Raw genomic sequence first — 21,480 nt, forward strand, 5'->3', positions numbered from 1 at the left:
TACATATATGTAATTATTATTATCCCTATTTTACAGTTAAGGAAACTGAAGCACACCAAGGTTAAGTGACTTGCCCAGAATCATGTAGCTAGTATCTAAGACCAAATTGGGACTCAGGTCTTCCTAACTCCAGGTCCAGTGCTCTATCCATTGTACACCTAGCTGTGGCTGTACAAATATTATGATCTAGTAGTGTGGATATTATTTTCCCAATTTTATAGGCAAGAAAATTGAGGTCCAAACCAGTTAACTGATTTCTCCCTGGTCATACCCCTACTACGTGTCCATGTCAAAACTCAAGCTCATTCAACTGAACCATTTTCATCATCACTTCTCAGTCATTTTTTTCAGTCATGTTTGACTCTTTGTGACCCCATTTGGGGTTTTCTTGGCAATGATACTGGAGTGATTTACAGTTTCCTTCTCTAGCTCATTTTACAGATGAACAAATTAAGGTAAACAGAGTGAAGTGATTTGCCCAGGGTCACAAAGCCAGTAAGTGTCTGGGGTCAGATTTGAACTCAGGAAACTGAGTCCCCAGGTCCCTGCCTGCAAAATGATGGGGTTGAATGAGATGACCCAAAGGTTTCTTCCAACTCTGAATCTAGTATCCTATGATACAGTGTGATTTCAGAAGAAATTTGTCTACCTGATGGCTAAAACAGCAGAAAATTTCTATAAAATTTCTATAATTGCAGAAAAGACCTTTCATTCTTTAATTTGAAATATTTTTTCATTATAATTACATATTTTCACTACAATATATCTCAAATTAAAGAATGAAAGGTCTTTTCTGCTGTTATACAAAATTTTAGCCACCAGGTAGACAAATTTTTTGCAGAAGCAAGAGGGCCTCTGAAATCACTGTAGATCACGGGATCCCAGATTCATTGCTGGAAGAGGCCTCGGGGTCATCTCATCCAACCCCCTTTTTTACAGATGAGGGACTAGGGCTCACAAATGTTGAGTGACTTAGTAATCCTGCACAAGACCACTCACGAAGTGATAGAACCAAGATTTGAAATTCAAGTTTCTTACTCTAAACACACTGTCTTCTTAATGCTATCCTGAAGGTCAAATTGACTGATCCTGCAGGTGAATTGGGACTGCTACAGGAAGAGAAGGGATTACCTATCATATTAGATGGGCAGGGCCTTTCCTGCCAGAGCAGTCTTTCTTCCTCCTCTGTAGAGGATAAGTGGGAACTAATTCAGCTACAAGAGCCAAAAAGTCTCTTTCTCATAGTTTCTGGGGACAAAAGTATCTGTCTCTTCTTTCCCGGCTTCTTCCTGTGGCCTATCCTGCCCTGGTGGTCATCCACCAGGTCCCTTCTTCTAGATTTCTCTTCATTTCCTCCTATCATCACTTCCTTGTCTGAATACAGCTCTAGCCTTCACTCATCCTTTCACCAACATTGATACTATGATAGGAGAAATTACAGGATTATCTAGTTTTAGCCATAAAGAACCTCAGAAGTCATCTAAACTAACACCTTCATTTTACAAATGAGGATGTGAAGCCCAGAGATGGCAAGTGACTTCTCTGAAGGACACAGTCAGTAAGTGGCAAAACAGAGTTTCAGATTTCTGACTCCAAATCCTGCTCTTCCTTTCCTTTCCCTACTATTTCTTCTGCCCCAAGACTCCTATACCCACATTATATTTTCCAGCCCATTTGACATGAGTTAAGTTAGTATTTAATTATATTTTCATACCATAACCTCAATTATAAGATGGCCTAGGATATATCTGTACATTTTCTATGTTCTTTCTAATCTCTGTCAATAACAATACATTTATTACTGACGATAATATAACTATAGTAAAATCATAGTATTAGAGATAAAGACTGGACCTTTGATTTAACTGATATAAGGAACAGCTAGGTTAAGGAGACTATACAGGTTTGACCTTCTCTTCAACTTATAGCTATAAAGAATAACCTAGAGCACGGAGAGGTTGGGACTCTCCAGGATCAATCACATGAAAGGCAGGATATGAACCTGGGCCTTCCTGGCTTTGAGGATGGTTCTTTACACATTAAATCATGCTGCAAATTTATTATAATAACATTATAGAATGCCATAAAATACAATAATTCTATCATAATATTAGATTATTGATCATATTAATCATCAGTCATTATTATTAATAATATCTACGTTATTATCTCTGTCAATAATGATGGCTGGGCCATATAACCAAACCTCTCTGAATTTCACAGGATCATAGATTTAGAATGAGGAGGGAACATAGAGGTCAGATGTGTAAAATGAGAGAGTTAGACTAGAGGACCTCTGAGGTCCCATCCAGTTCTGACTTCCTATGACTGATCCCTTTAATGTTAACATACTTTTGAGGCCTGAGGAGCCAGCCATAGCCATGTATTTATGATTACCCACAAGGTGCAAAGTTTAAGGCCCTGTAATGGGAATGTAAATTTAAAGATCTTCCCTGCCCCTAGGCTAAAGTGCACCTGGAGCCTGGGGTGGGAGGCTTGTTTTTCAGTCAATGCTTTTTGATTGGGCAGTGAGTCAATAAGGTTGTTACATTCTCTGAGCCAGGAGAAAGCTATATAAGCCCTGATGTGTAGCTTTGTTTTGGGGCTCACTTTGAGAAGTGTTCTGTGATTTGATGAAACTCTGGCAAGCCATTGTTGAGAGTCCCCTGGCTTTGAAAAACCCAGATGTTGATTTGGTATGGATGTAAGGGTTGGACAGTTTGGAAATCTGTCTACTTGATCTGTTTCTGTCTTGATAATTCTGTCTGTATACTCTGAAGTTCGGGGTGCTGACCTTTTTGCCCTGAACTACGTAAACAATATATGTTTGACTGATTAAAGTAAGCTTGTTAACCCATTTTGAGTTGCTTTCCTTTAACAAAGCAGATCTAAGAACCTGTGTTGGCAGCAACCCTGGGGACACTGGGGTGCTTGCTGCTACAGGCCCATAGGATGCATAGAACAGACATTGAACCTGCCTTCAGAGAGCCTACAGTCTATCAGGAGAGACAAGACAAAGCAACCCAAAAATACATAAATGTATAAAAAGATTTGTTCAAATATACTAGCGGCAGTATGACCAACTTGATGTGTAGCTCTCAGTAACTGAAAGACTCTTTTCAAGCAAAGGCAAAACCCAACCTGTGAGGTAAAAAGGGAAAATTCCAAAAGGCAGGGGATGCTTACATATTCAGTCAATAGATACAGACCAAAGGACATTGTGGTTTTTCAACCATTCCCACAAACAGGATAGCAAAAACTTTATCTCTTAATAGGAAGAACTCCATAGAGAAAAAAAGACTCACATGTGTATGTGTATATAGAGAGATATAATATATCTGAAGTCAGGGGAAGAACAATTAGCAAATATATTTATTGTACTCTTTATTCTTCAGGCAGATGAGCTAACATATAAGAAACCAATCAACAAATAAGTTTAGTTAATACTTTATAACAGCTATAATCAAGTCAAAGAATATTACTTAATAAATAAATTAGTTGAAGTACTAGTCATAAATTTACTAATTGTTATTCAGTTGGTAAAAGCTTCATTTAGTCTTTTGCTTTATCATGATGCATCTACAGGAGGCCATCACCAGTCATCCTGACCCATGTCTTGCCACTAGATTCATACGACTCTGGAATAGAGTAAGGCTAATGACTTTGCACAGTCCTGCCTCACTTAAATCCAGTTCACTTGCAGGTAAAACCATCACCCTTCTGATGTCATTGGTCCTCTTCAAGAAGGAAGTATGAACAACAATGAATCTACAACTTGTTCGCCATGATTGCTACCTGACTTCTTCTCTCCTCTCCTCCCCTATATTGACAATTTAACCAGGTAAATAAAAGTCCATTTGTTGTTCAGTCATTCAGTCACATCTCTTCATGACACCATGGACCATACTGTCCATGGAGTTTTCTTGGCAAAGATACTGTAATGGTTTGCCATTTCCTTCTCCCATTTTAGTTATAATACAGTTGAAAAAACTTTGGATCTTGGAATCAATCAATCATAAAAAAATTTTTTGGTCTTTTTTTTGGCGGGGGAAGGCAGGGCAATTAGGGTTAAGTGACTTGCCCAAGGTCACACAGCTAGTTAAGTGTTAAGTGTCTGAGGCCAGATTTGAACTCAGGTCCTCCTGATTCCACAGCTGGTGCTCTCTTCACTGCACCACCTAGCTGCCCCTTCAATCACAAAATTTTAAACTTGGAAGGGACTTTGGCAGATACCTAGTCAACTAAAGCCCACACATATGAAATAATCCCCCTTTATAATTTACTGTACAAATGGTTAGCTGTTTTTTACTTGAAGAGAGTCAACTCATTACCTCCCATTTTACATTGGGACAGTTCTAGTTCTTCCTGACCTCAAGCCTAAATTTGCCTGTTATGCTAGTTCCACAGGCTGTTTCTGCTTTATAGATTCAAACAGACCAAGTTGAACCTGACAACCCTTTAAATACTTGGAGACAACTATTGGTTTCCATCTGGCACCTTCTCTTCTCCAGGCTATGTATCCTTAGTTCCTTTACCTGATCCTCACATGGAATGAGCTCAAGACCCTTCCATCCTAGTTGCCCTTCTTTAAATGTTCTTCAGTTTATTACCCTCCTTAATTCATCACACAAATACCCAACAAGTAGATTCCCCAACCAACCAATCCTTCCACGGAATCAGTCCATAGAGACAGAGGACATGGTTTCAAATCCTTCTGCGCCACTTACTACTTACTACCTGTGTGACTTTGGGCAAAGTACTTGAGTTCTGTGGGGCTCAGTTTCCTTATCTAAAATAAGTGGGTTAGAGCAGATAGCCTTCTAGCTCTAATTCTGTGATCCTTTGACCTATGGGACCACCTCTCTTCCAATGTCCCTGACATCTGCTCAAACTCCACACTTGAATATTTCTACGGCTCCATGATCTTACTCTTGAAGACACTCCCTCTACTGGTACAAATCACCATTCATCCATACCTTCTCATCCTTTTCAATGTCTTTCTGTAAGGTTTCTGTTGAGGATCTACTCAACATTCAAGAGACCCTTCCTCTATCTTAGTTCATGTAAATAGATCCACAGTATAAGAACATGATGGCCATGGTTAATATAGAAATAGATTTTGCATGTATTTTACATGTCTAACTGATATGTTCCTTTGCCTTCTAAATGGGTGGAGGAGAGGCTAGAGTAAGGGAGAGAATCTGGGCTCAAAATTTTAAAATGCTATAAGTAAACAAACAAACAAATAATAGAACATGCAGGGTGGCTAGGTGGCACAGTGAATAGAGCACCAGCCCTGGAGTCAGGAGGACCTGAGTTCAAATCCGGCCTCAGACACTTAACACTTACTAGCCAAGTGACCTTGGTCAAGTCACTTAACCCAAATTGCCCTGCCCTCTCCGCTCCACAAAGCAAAAAAAAAAAAAAAAGAAGAAGAAGAAGAACATGATGTGGAAAGAATGATAAGCATGGAATAAGGTGCCAATAACTAGCTATGTGACCTTCAGCAACTCATTTAACCTCCCTTGGTCTCAACTTCCTCATTTGTGAAATGGGTATTAGATGAGATAATATCTAAAGTTTTATGCAGGTACAAATTCTGTGACTTTATGAACTTCTGTGGGAAGTTTCCTCAATCTGGTGTCATTCTAGAGACTTGTTGTTTTTGTTTACTCATTCAGATTCATGTCTGACTCTTCATGAACCCATTTGGGGTGTTCTTGGAAAAGATACTGGAGTGGTTTGCCATTTCCTTCTCCAGCACATTTTGCAAATGAAGAAAATGAGGTAATCAGAATTAAGTGACTTGCCCAGGGTCACACAGCTACTAACTGTCTGAGGTTGGATTTTAATTTGGGTCCTTCTGTCTCCAGACCTGGTGCTCTATCCACTGCACAACCTAGCTACCCTTCTAGTGGGATTAGGAATTCTTTAAGGCCATGGTATATAGAATATGATCCTATGTCAGGGGGGAGCAGATATGAGAAACAATCTGGGACCTGACCCATTAAAAATCCCTTGGCTTCAGAGCCATGAAAAAACTGTTAACATTCTTTTCTGAGCTGAAGTCTTGCTCTGCAGACCAAGGCTCACCACCTTCTGTAGGAGTTTTCCCTCAACCTCCAGTAGCTAGTGCCTTCTCCTCAAAGATTATTTTTCACCTACTCTTAATGTATCTTTTATGTACATGCTCCCTCTTTCATTAGAATATCAGTTCTTTGTGAGCAGAGTTTTTTTTTTTAATTTTTCCTTTTGTATCCTGTACCGGCAAGCACACTGGCATACCCAAGATGGCTGTTAGCACAGATTCTTAGATCTGCTTTACTAGGAAAGATACCTGTTTAAGGGGTCAACAATCTTTTTTAAAATTACATTCACTAGTTCAGGGGAAAAGTTAGTACCCTGAACTTCAGAAAAAATACAAAGAAAATACAGAGAAAATACAAGCAGAGAAATAAAGACAAACAGACTTGGCTTCTAACTGTCTGAGAAATTGTACAGATCAACAGACAGATCCAAAACTGACTAAGGCAATACATACATAGTTACCAGAAAGAAAAGCACCAACATCTGGGCTTTTCAAAGTGGGATGGGGGTGGGGATAGGGGTGGGGGTGGGGGGGTTTGGGCTCCTTAATGGCTACCCAGAGTCTCATCTGGCCAAATCACAAGAACACTCTTCCAATGAGTGAGCCCCAAAGCAAAATGCTAACTTCAGAGTATATATACCTTTTTTTAGAGTCAGAGGGTATCACAACCCTTATGACTCAGTGCCTAATTAGAAATTAACAAAAGGTATGAAAACCTTCCTACAAGCAAGTCTCCCCTAAGCAAGCTTCCCTTAATGGGCTCCATATGAGGCCAATGAATGGGTGGGGAAGATCTTATATCTCATTAACATTATACATCCCCACTACTCAGTATGGTGTTTGGTGTATTAAAATATGGCTTCCATTAGAATGGGAGATCCCTTAAAGGCAGGAACTATATCTTTACATTAATTTGTAGCCCCAGAGTCTAGCACATAGTATGCCTTTAGTAAACATTTGTGGCCTGTGTGACTGATATATAACATATTCTCAATAAATGTTTATTAATTAATTGGACTGGGCTGGTAACAATAAGGTATAAGCAGAGAGACCATACTAATTTCTAGATAGAAGGAAAACCAAATCTATTCTGTGCTTTGGTTTCTTTGCCCAGGGTTCATGTTTCCCAAGTATAGACATACTCCTGCCCTTCACCAATGGAAATAGTCAGCCCACAATTTCTCACCTCTCCATTAAACCTTCATGGCCCACTGTACATGACCAGTTCTTGGTAAATTTATGAAGTCAATAAAATTTGTCTGGAAATTCCCCCTTCTTGGGAGGGAAGGGAGAGTGGGAGGGAATTTGGAGCTCAAAATTATAGAAAACATAAAGGTTAAAATTGTTTTTACATGTAGTTGGGAAAAAATAAAGTATTAAATTAAAAAAAAAAATAAATTCCCCCACCTTCCTTCAGCACACATACTTCCTTTCCCTAAGCATTAAGTCTACTCAGCTTCATATTCTCCCTTCTCTCCCCACACCTAAACTGCTTTAAGAAGTTTTCTGATAAACTCATTCTAAATGGTAGGTGTATCTGTAACCTCTTTTGGGCTTCATCTTTTCTTAACTTCGCTATTTCTGTCAAGGGTACCATAATCCTTCCAGTAACCCAGATCACCAACCCTTTTTCACCTACACTCACCCACACCCCCATATCCAATCAGTTGTCAAGTCCTGTCAATTCAACTTCCACAACATCTTTTCCATTAATTCATTTATTTCTACTTACATGACCATCAACCTCGTTCATACCCTGGTGACCTCTTGCCTGTAAAATTGCAAGAGCCCCCAGATTGGTCTCCCTGCCCTCAGCCTCCCCATGCTGCTATCTATTTTCTACATCCCTATTAAATTAATATCCCTAAAGCCCAGGTCTGACTCACCTACTCAAGCTTTAGTGGTTCTCTACCGTCTCTAGAATAAAATATAAATGCCTCTATTTGCTATTTAAAGTCTTTCATAGTCTGATACCAGCCCATGTTTATGAACAAGTTGCACATTTCTCTCCCCCGTGAACTCTATGTTCCAGCCAAATTGGTCTGCTTGTTGTTCACAACATTCCCTCACTAAGGCTTTGCCCAAGTCATCCATCATGCCAGGAATGCCTCCTGCCTCACCTTCATCTCACAAAATCTCTAGATTCCTTTAAAGAACAGGTCATTACTCCCACATGTCAGGTATGGTATAGTGAGAAATCCTTTGGTGGATGGTGTAGATTAGATGGCTGCTGAGATCCCTTCCAATGACCAAATCCCATGCATTTGTTCTTACCTAGTTTTTTAACCCTGGGACATTTTGCATGCTGCTTCTTAGGCATGACTCCAGATTTATGGAGAAAATGCTGATGTAAAATTCCGTGCCTAAGTGAGGGGAAGAGTTGGTGTGAGAGCTTTGGAAGAAAGAAAAATGAGAGATGTGGTGATGAGGATGAAGAGTTAAGATGTGGTAACGTATGTGTATTATGTGTGTATGTGTGTATGTGTGCATGTGTGTGTATGTGTATGTATTGCATATACAGAAGCCAAAGGTTGCACTTACCTGATACCAAGAGGTCACAGGTCAGATCTCAGTTAGGCCAAGCTTCACTGGAACTGGGAAAAGAAAGAAGAAAGATGTATCAAGGAAAGAGAAGGGGTTATAAATTATATATCAAAGGACATTAGAGTTGAAAAGAACCTGGGGGGTCATCTAGGTCAATGGTGTCAAATAAATAGAAAATAAGCCATACAAAGATCTCTGTGGGCCCCATATTGACTTGGAAAACCATACATTAACAGTCTCTAAGTTCTATTGTATTTTTATTTATTTTGTTTAATATTTTTGAATTACATTTTGCATCATCCACACTTGGGAATAGAATACAGGCCTCATGGTAGTTCATAGGCCATATGTTTCATACCTTTAATCTAGTCCATCTTCCTTGTTTTATGGATGAGGAAACTGAATCCCAGAAAAGAGAAAAGACTTGTTCAGGTCATAGTTAGTTAATGGCAGAAATGGGACTCAAATTCATTTATACTGACTCCCAGTTTCAGGATCTCTCCACAATGGTAGATTTCCTCTTTAAACCCTACTCTGAGCACCTCTGAGATTAAGAGTGCAGTTCATCGGTAAACTGGTAGCATGTGGAGCTGGTCCCAGCCTTCATGCCAAGTGGTTTCTTGATGGTAAATGGATTTGGAATCCAAGCAGAAGTGGTAGGGACAGGTTAATGAATTAACTGGGACTGCATCTTATTCAATTGTTACATCCCCAGCACTCAGCATAGGTCTTGGCACATGACAGGTACTCAATAAATGTCAAAATGATTTATCATATGCAATTTACATGCATGATCTGCTGGCATGATCTCCAATGTGGTATAGTGGAAAGAATGCTAGGGATAGGGTTTGACAAAGGCCTACTTCTGAACCGGACCTCCGACACAAACTCTGATCATGAACCTTTCTGAGCGTAGAGGAGATAGGATGGCACAGTGAAAACATTACAGATCTCAAAGTTACAGGACCTGAGTTCGAATCCTGGCCCTGTATGAACTTGGGCCAAGTCATTTCATCTCTCTAGGCCTTAATTCCTTTATGTGGAAAATGAGAGGGGTTGGACTATATGCCTTTTCAGGTCCATCCCAACTCTTCCTCTTTGATCTTCCGTTTTTTCACCTACAAAATAGGGATATTATCACCTTTAGGAACCACTTCATTAGAGTCATTGTGAGTGTCATGTAAGAGTATATAATTAAAGTGCACCACAAACTTGGAAACACTATAAAAATGGCAGCTGATCTACACAGTCAGCTTTCATCCTGCTCTCCCTCCCTAGACCTTCAGTTCTTCCTCCTTAATCGTCTACTGTGCATTTTAAACCCAGTGTCCCAAAAGCATCTCATACTGGGCATGTCCAAGACTGAACTCCTTATCTTTCCTCCTAAGCTCCCTCCCTCCTCCAAACTTCCCTATTTCTGTCACAGACGCTACCATCCTTCTAGCATCCCCAGTTTGTAATCTTAGTCCTCATTCTCCCTCACCCCACATATCCAAGCCATTGCTGAATCTAGCCTTGTTTATCTCCTTAACTTCCATCCCATCTGACCCCTTCTCTCTATATAAAACCCATCACCTTTAGGTGTAGCTCTCTTCACCTGTCCTCTGGATTATCACAACATAATCAGTTCCCCTGAATCAAAGGTCTCATCGCTCTACCAGTCTACATACTACTGACAAAGTAATTTTCCATAAGTGCAGATGGGCAGATAATAATATTAGTATTATTAAGCACTTACTATGTGCCAAGCACCATGTTAAGAGCTCAGGGTACAAATTTTAAAATGAAGACAGTCACTTCCCTCAAGGAGCTTATATTTCAGTGCTTAACATAGTGCCTGGCACATACTAAGTCCTTTATAAATTTTCATTGGTTGATTGATTCTAGTAAGTAGAGACAATACATATGGGAAGTGGTGCCCAGGGTGGCTTATTTTAATTTGGAAAATCACCTGGATGGTAAATGGATTGACACACCCTTTCCAGTAAGAATGATACATTGAGTTGATACCATTCCAGACCTGGAAAGGAGAGGGGGAATGAAGTACCTGGAAAAGGCAGTTGATAAGAAAATAGCTATATTCCAATGAACGTGGACAGCACTGTCCAAGGAAGGGAATCAGGTCCTGCTAAACAAGAATCTGAACCATACTTACTGAGAATAGCAGAAGAGAAGCGGCAGATGAGTAAGAGGAGTTAGTATTGCTTTTACAGTACCATTAGCAATGATTCCCTCTCCTCTAAAATGGAGGGGTCCATTGTCTGTGAGCTAAGGAAATCCAATGCAGCTTCAGTTCTCCTTCAGAGTATGTTTCTAGCCCTAACAACACGTCAAAAGACTTTTTGCCTTGATGTTTTATTTCTTAGGTTTTCACCTCTAGAATAAGAAGCATTATATTCTACTGATATCATTCTCTGGTGCCCTGTTGTAGTATGGAAATGACCATTTACCAGAAACCGGTAAATGTTTAACAATTCAGCTATTGAGAGCAGGGGAAGGGGGGGGGGGGGGGGGTGTATATTCAAGACACACTTTTAAGTTTAATCAGCTTTATTAGCATTTTCTCCATCATAAGTTCAGGGGAAACTTACTGTAGTCAGTTGGTTTGGCCTTAACAGGTCATAAAACCTGTCTACTAAGGTGTGGAAGGGTTGGGAAGGATCTTCGAAGACAGAACACCTACATTAATAATAATAGTGAAAGACTAGATCTCTTGATACACTGTAGAAACATGTATCTTGTGTATGCGTGAGGTCCTGAAGACCACTAAGTAGTCCCTGATAATCAAGGACCCCCCACTCTTATAACCATGGAGGGAGGATTTATGACACTCAGCTCTGAATACAGAGACTAGAGACTGATTCCCAAGCACATGATGTGCATCTAGGGCATGTACAAGCCCATTTGGTGGGGTGGTGTTTTTTCCTTCCTCAAGCTGGGAGGACTGTACATACAGCTACAACTAGAAGTTTCAGGTTAGACACTGAATGTTCCTAAATAGCTTTTTCACCTGGTGATGTCTTTGACTTACTTGGTCATTCATTCTAGAAGGGCTAAGGGAAGGGGGAAGACGTGGATGGTATTCCCGTCATTTCTTAGAGCCCTCGAGTGATGGAGCTGTCAGAGACCTTCAATGGGTCTCCAAAGTGGGGGCCATGCCACACAAGACAATCAGCATAAGACAATTGGCAGGGGCACATAAAGAACATAAAGACCCAGGTCTTCCCTACTCTGGCATATCTGGTTGATTGCTGTGGCAACAGGATGGATACAGGTTTCTCTCTGTTTACCTCTTTCCAAAAGCTGGGCTATGGCAGAGGTAACCAGGGAAAAGGCAGGCTGAATGAGGACCCTGGTGGACAAGATGGAAAGAGCCTGAGGGAGGGGCTTGGAAAGGTGGGGTCAGACTGAGCTGGGACCTAGAAGGCAGGGACAGACAGGAGTTGACTCAAAGACCTGAGTGGGGAAGGTGTCTGGGACTCAAGGGCCTATATATAGCTTTGAAAAACCTAGGGAAGTAGCTGCCAGACCAGGACTCTGACCAAGGGTCAGGAGTCCTATATGGCAGCAACTATAAGATATTAGGGAGAAAGAAGTGGAAAGGGCAGCACAGAAGACAAAGTAAAGCTTGGGGTCCATCAAAAATAATAACTAATTGGGGCGGCTAGGTGGTGCAGTGGATAGAGCACCGGCTCTGGAGTCAGGAGGACCTGAGTTCAAATACGCCTCAGACACGTAACACTTTACTAGCCATGTGACCTTGGGCAAGTCACTTAACCCCAACTGCCCAGCCTTTACCCCTCCAAAAAGCAAAACAATACTACTACTAATAATAATAATAACTAATTATAATAGCTAAAATTTCTATAGTGTTTACTATGTGCCAGGCTTTATCCGAAGCATTTTACATTTACTATTGTATCTGATCCTTACAACAACCCTAGAAGGCAGATACTATTATTATCCATATCTTAGAGATGAGGAAACTGAGGAAGACAGAGGTTGACTGACTTGCTCAGAGTCATACAACTAGGAAATATCTAAGACTCTAGGGCCAGTACTCTCTGTTCCCTGTGCCACTGCCTTTTGGTTACTCTCTTCCTTCCCGCCTCCTCCAAGCCTAGGATAATGCCAGTGGTGGGAGAGGGGGTTGATGTTGGGTATGAGGAAGAAGGGGCACAGATGAAGGTTGAACAAGGGGTCAGGGCAGCTGAGACGCATCAAGATACTGAACTCAGGGACTGGTAAGAGGTAAGAAAATCAACAAGCACTTATTAAACACCTACTATATGCCAGACACTGTGCTAGGCTTAGAGACTCCAAAGACAAAAGTGAATTTACAATCTCTATGCAATACACATACAAGGTCCTTATTTGGGGGAGTCACTAGCAGCTGGAGGGTCAGGAAAGGTTTTATGTAGGAAGTGGTATTGGACCTCAGCCTTGAAGGGAGCTAGGGGGTAAAACATGGGGGTACAAAAAAAAAGTTTGGAAACCGTTGCCTAAGGGAGTTCTTCATAGAGTACTGGATTTGGAGTAAAATGACCTGGGTACAAATAACATTATAATCACTTACTATCTGTGTGACTCTGGGCAAGTCACTAAACTTCTTTGTACCTCAGTTTCCTCATCTGAAATAAAGGAATTGAACCTGATGAATAGATTTTAAAATTCTCCTCCAGCTCTAAATCTATAATTCTGTCTCAGCCCCCATTCTATAGATGAGAAAACTGAGGCCCAGAGAGGAAATTACTGATCAAAAGTCACCCAATGGATTCATGGAAACAATGGCATGTGGATCAAAGTTTCCTAAACCCCTGGATCATAGTTCTTTCCAATATAGGAGGGATCCTCACAGGACCTCACCAGGTATGGTTCTAACTCTGAGTGTGGGAAGATTTATGGGAGAAAATGAGAAAACAGAGTAGTTGGTTATTATGTCTCTGGGTTTGGATTACAAATATTGTACCCTGGGACGGGCTCTCCAATGGTCACTCCAAAGAACATGGTGGCTGTAGCGCAGGGGAAAGCCCACACACGGATTGTGGAAGGGGGAAGGAAGGGCACTTTGTGCTCAGAATGTAGAAAACACCACCAGGCAGTGGGAAAAATAACACCATGCCTTTATGGAACCTATAAAACACCTCTGCATACATTATCTCATTTAACTGTCATAAGGCAGAGGAGACAGGGCAAGTATGATTATTCTCATGTACAGATGAGAAACCTGAGGCTTAGTGAGGTTAGGCAAAGGTCTGCTACAGTAGACCAACACTGGAGAGCAGGGTTCAAATTTTGATTCTGCAACTTACTATCCATGTGACCTTGGCAAATTACTTAACCTCCTTGGGCCTCAATTTCCTCATCTGAAAAGTAAAGGGCCTGGACTCTATGGCGTCTAAGCTCCCCTCTAACTTACCGGCCCAAGCCTGTTTGACTAGTAAGAGGCAGGACCAGGACTGGGAAGAAGGTCTTTTGACTTCAAGTCTTTTGCTAAATTCACAGAATCATAAATCTAGAGTAAAAAGGGACCCCAAAGGCCATCCAATCCAGCCCCTTATTTTGCAGATTAGTAACTGGTGCCAGGGCATATTATTTGACTTCTTGTTATTCATTTTTTTTAGTTGTATCTTGCTCTTTGTGACCCCATTTGGGGTTTTTTTGGCAGAGGTACTAGAGTGGTTTGCCATTTCCTTCTCCAGCTCATTTGACAGATGGGGAAACTGAGGGTTAAGTGACTTGCCCAGGGTTACACAGCTAGCAAGTGTCTGAGGCCAGTTTGAACTGAGGAAGATGAGTCTACCTGACTCCAGACTCGGCACTCTAACCACCGTGCCACCTAGCTACCTCATTATCTGACTTACCCCAGATACAGAGTGAGGGTGAGGATTTGAATGCCAGTCCTCTGATTCCAGAACCAGTGTTCTTTTTCACTGCATCATGATGCCTCATACTTTCAACAGACCTCACCTTTAGACCAAATTATGTATAAACCGAGGTCAGGAAGAACCTCAAAGATAAAGGGTAAAGGAAGGGACTGCAATGACGGAACACAGAAAAGTACCCCAAGAATGGAACATGAGGGGGCTCTGTAAACCATGGGCAGGCAGGATACAATGACAAGCTGCGTGGGAACAGAGACAATTATCTAAGCTGCCCTGCCTGCATCACACAGCATCAAGAAAGCAAGAGCAAGTAGAGAATACAAGGCTCTGAGAACCACCTACCCAGACGCCCCCACACAAATATTGCCAAATTCAAAAGGTAACTGACGCAGTAACCAATCCTGTTCCCAGGAAAAGGAGCCTCTATTTCCAGAACATACATAATGCTGTCCACCTCTGAAAGCAACCTTTCACTGGCTGGAGAGTGACCAGGGAACTGTTTGTATTGTTAGGACACCTGTGCTGTGTCAGGAGGAGGGGTGATCCCACTTTCCTTATTGGTTGCTAAGCACACAGTCGCTAAGCAACAAAATTAGATGGAGGGCAAGGCTGAAATTTCAGGCTCTGTGTGTGTGCTGGGGGGGGGAGGAGTAATGAGGTTAAAATTAGGACCTGCTGATGTTGATTTGGCTGGGGAATCAAAGCAGGTGGGGTCTTAGGAGGACCCAGTCCAGACCTTGTGGGAGATGGTGGGATGCTATAGAAGATCTGAATTGTGGAAGTTACCAGGAAGGACATATTTTAATTACCCCAATAGCCAGAGTCAGGTCCAGACCTCCCTCTACTTCGAGCTGCTGCCTTCCACATCTGCCAGTTTCCCAAGCCCATGGAGAAGAACTGGCCTTACAAAAGATGTATCTGCCCAGAAGCCCAGTCATGGAATGTTAGTGCTGGAGGTACCATTAGTGGGCTTCCCTTCTTCACTTCTCACTTTATCCAGAGACACTACTAAGGGGAGTTTCTCAAACATTGCTTCAAGATACTCTTAAAGGTTTAAATCCACATCATTCAGTTAAATTTTTTTAATGGAAAAGATAACACTTCACCATCTCTTGTACTCACTAGCATATAGTAAGTGCTTAATAAATGCCTGCTGACTGAATGACTAAACAAGACACCTGTACATCCATTAGCTCACTTAGCTATCACAAGATGGCAATAGATGGGGTAAGTATGACTATTCCCTTGTTATAAATTAGCAAACTGAGGCTAGGAAATTTAAGTAACACACTAGCAGCAACCCATACAGAATCCCCTGGTGAGAGGGCTAACTTTTTTTTTTTTAAAGCAATCGGGGTTAAGTAACTTGCTCAAGGTTACATGGCCAGTTATTTCTGGGGGTGGTGCTAAGTATCTGAGCCCAGATTTTATCCCCAGGTCATTCTGACACTGGAGCTTGTGCTCTTACTCGCTGAGCCACCTGGCCGCCCCAAGAGGGCTAACTCTTAAGGTAAAATTACTCAGTTTCTTACTTTTTTTTTAACCTAAGTCTCACTACCTTGCCCAGTCTGAAAATGGAGGAGCTACTTATGAGCCCAGTCCCACTCTGGCTCAGAAGTATTGACCTGCTGTATTTCCAACCTTAGACAACCTGTTTCACTGCCCACCACATCCTCTTACTTCACCCTGGACCTAATTGGGCCACCTGACCAACTTAGCCCACTGCAGCTCAGAACTCCAGAGCTCAAGAGATCTACCAGCCTCAGCTCTCCTCAATAGCTAACTGGGATTACAGGCATTACTATCATTCTCAGTTCAATTCCTAGTTTTTCAGTCTCATGTGCAGCCATTGGTTCAAAAGAGTTTACCATCCTATTCTCGCCTTCCTTCCTTAAAAGAGATATGGGAGGGGCAGCTAGGTGGTGTAGTGAATAGAGCACCAGCCCTGGAGTCAGGAGGACCTGAGTTCAAATCCAGCCTCAGACAATTAACACTTACTAGCAGTGTGACCTTGGACAAGTCACTTAACCCCAACTGCCCTCCAAAAAGCAAAAATTAAATGAGAGAGATGGGAAAATATTCATAGACATTACCTATTGTGGCAATTTGGGGACAGGTAGAAGGGTTTTCAACCCAACTTCTAGTTTTTATTACTTACTAAATATTGTATTCAATTCTGGGCATTAAATTTTAAAAGAGATAGTGGCGGACTAAAGACCATACAGAGGAGAACCACTCATTTGTTTAAAGGAATTTGAAAAGCACATCATATGAGACATAACTAAAGGAAATCAGAATTTTTAGACTAGAAGACTCAAGGGACCATGTTAGTTACTTTCAAGCGTGTTATAGTTTGTCATGTGGAAGAGGGAGCCTTTTTTGTACTGTTCTGGTGTTCAAAATTAGGACAAATGGATGGAAACTATATGGAAGTGGATTATATCTTGATATAAAAGAAAGAAATATCTAGAAGACCTCACCACCCACAGGGAATTGTTTTTCAGCTTGGACTCTGTTCTAGGTCTCCTCCATTGTAGTGGCCAACATCTTTGGCAAACAGACATCTCCCTGTTTCATGACTCACCTGATGTTTACAAGGAGTCACTAATCCTATCTTCTAATGTCTTTTAAGGTATCTTGGATGATTTTGAAGGATGGATTGGAGCCTCCTTGTTGAGATGGTGAGATGGTGATCTGAGATGGTGTTTTGCTCTATCCAATCAAATGCTTAAGTTTTGATGGGACAATAAGTTGATGACAAACTTAGAGGAGATAGACAAAAACAGCGTAGGATGGGCAGGCACATATGAGCTGCAATCTGCACCATTGGGAAGAATAAACATTCAAATCAGTGAGACAACAGATCCATTGGAGTATCTTGCCAAGTATCTGATCTGTATCATATCAAAAAGTAGTCATTTCATCTTTCTTTGGAGCCCTTTAGTTAGCAGGAATCCATGATGGCCCAAAGAAGAACATTCTACTTTGGGAGAGTTCTATTTCTTGGGATTTTGTTGGGATTTTCCCCTTAAGTCAAAATCCGCCTTTCTACAACTTCCACCTATTGGTTCTAATTCCCGAAGGTAGGGTAGTACAATGGAAAATGGGCTTCATCTGTAGTCAGAAGACCTGGGTTCAAATCCTGAATCTGACAGTTACTTCTTTTGTGATCTCGGGCAAGTCTATTAATTTCTCTGGATTGTAGTTCCTCATTTATGAATTAGATCATCTTTAAGATTCCTTCCAGCTCTAAACCTATGTTCCTCTGTCCTCTGGGTCCAAGCGGAACAAGGTTAGGGCTCAAACCTAAGCCCATTCTGCTGCCCTGGTTCTGTTCTTAGGAAGATGAAAAAGAATGGAGTACTAAATAATTAATGACAGCCCCAGAGAGCAGATAGTGAAACAGACTCCTCATGATAGAAAGACGGGGGACTACTAAGGCAAATGGTGTATATGCTGTCAGAAGTAATTGCTATTTATTTTCTTTCTTACAAGGGGAAGTTGAACCTAGAGAAGTGAGAGGTTTTTTTTTCCTCTTCCAGGAGTGACTGCTATAGAGACAAAAGATATAAATAAAATACATTTTAATAAAGTAAACTTTTTAAAGAAAAGTTTTCTTCTCTATGGAAGTCATCAAGGTCTCTCCTCAGCCTTGTTATCTGTGGGTTAAATAATGCTAGTGTTCTTAATTTTCCCCAAAGGTCGAATGTAACTGGGCTAGAATGTCCTCCTTGATCTATATGGAACTTCTTCTAAGCAGAAAAGGGATAGGATACTTCCACTTAATGCTAGAGGTAAGCAGGAAAATTATATGCAGGATCATATTTTTTTTCATAGAGTGCTGGACTTGGAGTCAAGAAGATTAGTTCAAATCTGATCTCAGACACTTACTAAGGTATAACCCTGAGTCAGTCACTTAACCACTGTCTGTCTCAGTTTCCTCACCTGTAAAACGGGAATAATAATAGCACCTGTCTTCTGGGATCGTTGTGATGATCAAACGAGATAATATTTGTAAAGCAATTAGCACAGTACCTAGAACATAGAAGGCTCTTAATAAATGCTTGTTCCCTTCCCCTCTTCTTTTAGGTGAAACAGAGGCAGAGAAACAGTGTGATTTAGTCCCCCAGTGGAAATGCCAAAGAAGAATATGGGGACAATCTATGGGGACAGGTCACTGACCATGAAGTCAGAAAATTATGAAATGTGAGAGTTAGTAGAGACTTCAGAAGTAATTTTAGAAAAAGCGGAGAGGAGCAGCTAGGTGGCACAGTGAATAGAGCACTGGCCCTGGAGTCAGAAGGACGTGAATTCAAATCCAGCCTCAGACACTTAACAAAAATTTTTTTTAAATCCCTGTGACTTTGGGCAAGTCACTCAACCCCAATTGCCCTCCAAAAAGCAAAAAGAAAAAAGAAAAATCAGGGAAATGGGTGTTACAGCCAATAGAATATCCCAGGAATCTTTCTCTTCAGTTTAGTCTCTTTTCCATTAGCTCCTGATGCTCAGAAAAGAGAATGACAGAAAAGTGGGACTTGAAAGGAATAACAATCTGGTTATTATTAGTTAACAAAAAATGAAAAAAGAAAAATAAAGAGATAAAAAGATAAGACCAAAAAAGGGAGTGTGGGGAGAAGATGCTATTGAGACTAAATCCCTGGAAAAAGAAAAATGAGTTATTTGTCTCTCAAGACATGTTCTAAGGTATCAGTGATACCTAGGACAACAGTCTCCAAACAGGTAGCTCCAGACCCTCTGGGACAAGACCCCAGTAAATGTATGATCAGTTAATCCAAGGGTCAGAAGATAGGTCACATCCCACCCTCCCCTCACTTGATAGCCGGACAATTATAAGACATCTCCAATACAATTACATCTACTCTTCATCCTACTCACCCAACATTCCCCCACTTCCCACCACTGTGTAAGTCCCAGCTACCCAGCCTCAGAGCCAGGCTTTAGCTTCTCAGGACAGCTATAGCCTGCCTGCCACCTGGACACCCCCAATAGCAGCTATGCTCATACCATTGGGAAATATCCTCCACCAATAACCTACCTTCTGTCCCGCCCCCTCTTTCCCCCCCACCCTGAAACACACACACATTGCTATAGCATACTGTCCTTCCACAGGCAAGCTCTGTGCTCTGGAGTCAGGGAATAAGATCCCTACCCCCTCTTTTCATTGGGAGTGGCACAAAGTGAATCCTAAAGGATAAACAGACATGGATGGACAACAATTTCAATGCAGGGCTTATTACTTCATCTTTCCCCTCAAATCTACCCACCTTCCAAACTTTCCCACTGTTATCAAGGGCACTATTCTCCTTCCAGTCCTCCAATGGTGTCCTCCATCCCTCACTCTTACTCATTCAACCCATCCAAAGTCTTGTCTTGTCTTGTCCTTTCTGTGCCCACAGAATCTAGCATCCAGCCCCTTCTCTTCATTCACATAGCCAGCCCCCTGGTCAAGGCCCTCATCACCTCTCATAGGCAGTGGTTTCCTAATTGTTTCCTCTGCTTTGAATCTTTCTTCAGTCTGAAGAATTCTTCACTCAGCTACTAACGTGATTCTCCTGAAGTTCAGCTCTGATGATGTTACCCTTCCCCTCCAACTCCATTAACTCCACTGGCTGTCTATTGACCTAGGTCCCTTCCTTGCTATTCTTCATATCCATATGCCACCCCCAAATAAACATGAATAGGAAATTAAGATACAGTACTACCAATTAAGCCAAACCACATAAAGAAAGAGGAATGAATTTATATTTAAAACTTTCTGTTGAATAGAAATTAGAAACGGTTTACTTTTGCTTGTTGCTTATGAAGCATATTTCTACACAGAGAGAAATATAATTCCTACTTAAAAGATGTTACGTATACTTACTATTATTAAGATATATGCATATCTTTAAACAAAAAGTATCTAAAAGAAATTCAACTGTGTGTCTAGCTACATTGATTAAATTAAGTAAATAGTTATTTACAAAGAATTTAGTATTTATATGTTCACCCAGGATAAAATAGGGGCTTTAAGGGGCGGCCAGGTGGCTCATCGAGTAAGAGCACAGGCTCCAGAATGACCTGGGGATCAAATCTGGGCTCAGATACTTAGCACCACCCCCAGAAATAACTGGCCATGTAACCTTGAGCAAGTTACTTAACCCCGATTGCTTTAAAAAAAAATAGGGGCTTTAAAAAATAATGAATAAAATAATAATTTCAAAAATAATGAAAATAATTACATAGTTCTCACTAAATGTTATCATTTTTGTTATTGTTGTTCATTCATTTCAGTCATGTCTGACTCTTTGTGACCCCAATGGTAAAATAGTTTGCCATTTCTTTCTTCCTGCTCATTCTGCAAATAAGGAACTAAGGCAAACATGGTTAAGTGACTTGGCCAGGATCACACAGCTAGTAAATGTCTGAGGCTGGATTTGAATTCAGGCCTTCCTGAATCGAGGCCTGGCAATCTATTCACTGCACCACCTAGCTCCCCAATACTATTTTAGTAAGAACAAAAATATTTTTTCTTGTTAATAAATTAAATGTTGAGTTTATTTCATCTTTATCTCATTCCTTTTTAATTTCTATATTTGCATACATTACCTAATGTTTATAATATGTCAGTATAGTAGTACTAAATACATAGCATACATTTTATATATGTATGTATGTGTGTGTGTATGGTGCATGCTCAATAATTTTTTTCACTGATAAGAGTATAAAATCAAAAAAGTTTGGAGATCATTGACTGAATCATGAAGGGAGGAAGAAAAACTACAGAGTGGTACTTCCAAAAGATGCATCTGGGGTCTTCTAAGGGTCTCTAGAATTCCTTATGTTAGTAGGGGAAGTGATGGCAAGTAGGAGACAACTTAGTATGATGGAATGAACCCTTGCCCAGAATTTTGGAGACCTAGGTTTGAGTTCTTGCCCTGACACTTCAAATTCAACAAATAT

The 21,480-nt window shown here is 40.9% G+C and overlaps 1 protein-coding gene across 1 annotated transcript in view; it reads right to left on the minus strand.

Moving 5' to 3' along the window:
• Positions 1-21,480, minus strand: part of PTK2B (protein tyrosine kinase 2 beta) — a 172,110-nt gene that overhangs the window by 122,373 nt on the left and 28,257 nt on the right. Inside the window, exon 2 of the mRNA XM_069071951.1 lies at positions 8,630-8,682. The gene's annotated coding sequence lies outside the window, so the exon portion shown is untranslated. The remainder of the gene's footprint in view (positions 1-8,629; positions 8,683-21,480) is intronic.

The sequence above is a fragment of the Petaurus breviceps genome, unplaced genomic scaffold, assembly GCF_028583685.1.
Source record: "Petaurus breviceps papuanus isolate PSGF00001 unplaced genomic scaffold, PetGlider_PUasm1.0 90845, whole genome shotgun sequence".
In the NCBI taxonomy this organism is placed as follows: domain Eukaryota; kingdom Metazoa; phylum Chordata; class Mammalia; order Diprotodontia; family Petauridae; genus Petaurus; species Petaurus breviceps.